This window comes from Pristiophorus japonicus, chromosome 13, assembly GCF_044704955.1.
Source record: "Pristiophorus japonicus isolate sPriJap1 chromosome 13, sPriJap1.hap1, whole genome shotgun sequence".
NCBI lineage: Eukaryota > Metazoa > Chordata > Chondrichthyes > Pristiophoridae > Pristiophorus > Pristiophorus japonicus.
The window spans coordinates 40,038,630-40,042,104 of NC_091989.1; positions in this window are offsets into that span (position 1 = coordinate 40,038,630).

The following is a 3,475-nucleotide window of genomic DNA, read 5'->3' on the forward strand; positions in this document are numbered from 1 at the left end:
GCTGTCAGTACTTTGAAATCTAAAATGCAAAACAGTTCTTCACTATACATGTGGCGTTTGTTGAATTATTCAGACTTCGGTCATAACTGAGCTTTGCGCTAAAGTATTTTGCTCTTACAGCTTTTCAGCAAATTATGTAATGATTTCCCTCATTTTACTAATGAAATAGAAACATGTGATAGCATTTATTTACCTTGTGAGAGTTTGATCAGAGATTTCACTAGGTTATTGGTGTAACCACACAAATGTTGCTAGAACAAAAATATTACACTTAAGATGTGAATCGTTTGGTGCTTGAAAGATCAGGTGCAAGTATCAAGCTAAAGGATAGCTTTATCGAAAGCTTTAAGGGTCTGCTGGAGAAGAGTCATTGTCCTGTAAAGCATAGGGTGTCTGTCAGCATTACAAAGAGCCCTAAATAGCGGCCGGATTTTCATTGCCAGGGTGGGTCAGATGCGAACGGTTGGCATGGCAGCTCGGAACCCCATTCTTATTTTAATTCCGCTCTTCAGACCAACTTTCCCTTAATGGCACCTATTAAGGCAGGCTTGTGCGTACCCAACCCTATTAAATGGTGCCGGTCTGATGATGTCATCGATGACTCATTTCCAGCAGGGATATTTAAAGCATCCTTAGCCACATTACATTTGAAGGTTCATCTAGGAGTGTGTAGGCAGTACATATCACCATCTGATTATTGCTGAGCCTTGCACAGATGGCTCCATAGAGACAGGGGGCTACCCCCAAGTTTTCAGATGACTCCCTACATATTTTTGCGGAGGGAGTCAGGGGACGCAGAGGGGTCCTCTTCCCTGCTGATGGGCGGAAGTGACTTCCCCAGGAGACTAAAAGAGCCTGGCTACAAATAGCAGAGTAGGTAAACAGCAGAGATGTGGTGAGGAGGACGTGAGTGCAGTTCCCGAAACGCTTCAATGATCTCATGAAATCAGGAAAGGTGAGTGCAAAGCCACACACTATAAATGGCATCCATGCTGGTGTAATAGATGGCAGGTCAAGTAGAGATCAGAGGACCAATCTGTCAATGGTGTGATAGTTTGACGCAATGAGGTGGGAGCAGCTTCCGAAGTTGCAGAAAAGACTTGCAAATTCTACACACCTGTGCTCACTCCGCAAGAGCCTTTTCCCACAGGCATGTAAGCAGGTGTCATGTGGCAGTATATATTCTGCTTTCCATGCTCTGCAGTAACGACCTTGAGCAATGGCCACTGAACTTCCGCCTCAGTTTGACAGACGTGGTTCCCGAGCTGCAGGAATTCCGTTGTCATGCAGTTCAATTCAAAAAATCTGGTGTAAAGCACTGCTCAGGGTCTGACAACAAGGTATTAACGCCTCTGCCGTTTAGGTCCGTGCCGCGCTGGCAAACGCACCCGAGTTAAAGGTGCAAGGAAGTGGGATGCTGGCGCGTTCCTGACCCGTTCCCATTTAACGCAAATTTTAGCCCTGACCCACCTCCAATCACGCATGCACAGCAGCATGAAAATTCCAGTCTGTCATTCTATGAACATTTACCATTATCCAGGATCTGAAGCATACATACAGAGAATAACTGTGCCCCACCGACTCCACTTGTAAATTCCCGATTTAAAAAATCAGTTTTGCTGAAGGTCTAACGTATCAGACCTTCTCAGACATTGGGGAAAGTAGGGGCCTCCAATCTGGTAACACACAAGGGGTGAAGAGTATGATATCCTATGACAAATGAAGATCGTCATAACACACAAGATACAAAACTTCTATACAGTAATTCACAACAGATGGAGTATGATAGCCATGGGTGATGAGACTGCAACTTGTGAGGGATGAAGACTATATAACTCTTGCATGATGAAGAGCACATGAGATGTGACCCTCCAACTGAGGGTTAACCCATGAGAAATAATAGATATGATAAACCAAAGAAATGAACATGGTGATCCAAAGGATGAAAAGTAGGCAATCCTTGACAAAGGAAGCTTCAATATGATAATGTATAAGTATTGAAGAATATTCAAAATGAAGAAGTTCTAGTAATGCAAAGTACAGGTGATGAAGAGTATGTCAATTCATTATAGACAAAGATAAAAATAAAAAGGTGACTGTTTACGTTCGGCCTCAACGAAAACATTTGCTAAAAATGCTAATCGATGTATTTTCAGAAGACTTGATTTGATATCTCCAGACTTGGTATAGAGTATCACAAATTAAAATGTCTTGCTGTGTAATAACAAGAGAATGAAGAAATAAAACTGACACATATAATTGCTAAATAAATTAATTTTACTTATTTTAAAATGAATGGTTTTGTTGGTTCTAAAAATAATCTTCACGACAGGAAATTATCTGTGGGCTATTTGTGCAGATATCTTGCTGTGAATATGATTCCTCTGGGTTATCAACACACTGCAGGATAGAGAGGATATGGAGAGATAAACTGGAGAAGATCATTTTAAAACAATCCAGACGACAACCTATTTTCAGGCCGTGACCCCCACTACACAGCACTTATCACTCTAGGTCTATGAATTAAACACAATTTGTTCGCCCATCAGGAACATAACTCCTTTATCCTGTTTTTCAGCATGTGTTGAATTAATAGTTGTGGTGCCTGGTGTTTTTCTTCAGTGAAGCACAATCTGTAGCGGAAGCTGACTGGCTTGTTTTTCCTCATTAAGAGGGTCTGAAGCTGAAAACATTGCTAATTGTTCCTGTTCCTGAAAGTTTAAAATAGATTTTTCATGTTGATGCATAGTGAAGGTGTATCCTTACAGTAGCTTAAGCAAACGCACATTCCTTTCCTCCGTAGCAATGTCTTGTAATTTACAAATCCAAAACCACTTTCATCATACTATAACTCATTAGTGCAATCAGGTGAGGATAACTTGCTGGAGGACATTGTGTCAAATGCTCACCTCTGGGTTTTCATAGCAATCAAACAGATTTTTGTAAACAGGCACAAAGATGCTTAAGAGACAGATGTGACAGTTTGAGATGATAACTCCTTAGAAAGTGTCCATCTGTTTACAACAAAGGTAATACCGTGGCACAGTGGGCAGCACTCTCGCCTCTGAGTCAGAAGGTTGTGGGTTCAAGTCCCACTTTAAGGACTTGAGCACCAAATCCAGGCTGATGCTCCAGTGCAGAACTGAGGGAGGACTGCATTGTCGGAGATGCCATCCTTCGGATGAGACGTTAAACCAAATCTGCCTTCTTTGGTGGACATAAAAGATCCCATGACACTACTTCGAAGAAGAGTATGAGGAGTTCTCCCTGATGTCTTGGCCAATATTTATCCTCCAATCAACATCACTAAGATAGATTATCGGGTGATTATCACGTTGATGTTTGTGGGACCTTGCAATGTGTAAAATGGCTGCTGCATTTCCTACATTACAACAGTGGCTATACTTGAAAAATATGTACAGAAAATGCTGGTAATCTCAGCAGGCCAGGCAGCATCTGTGGAGAGAAAAACAGA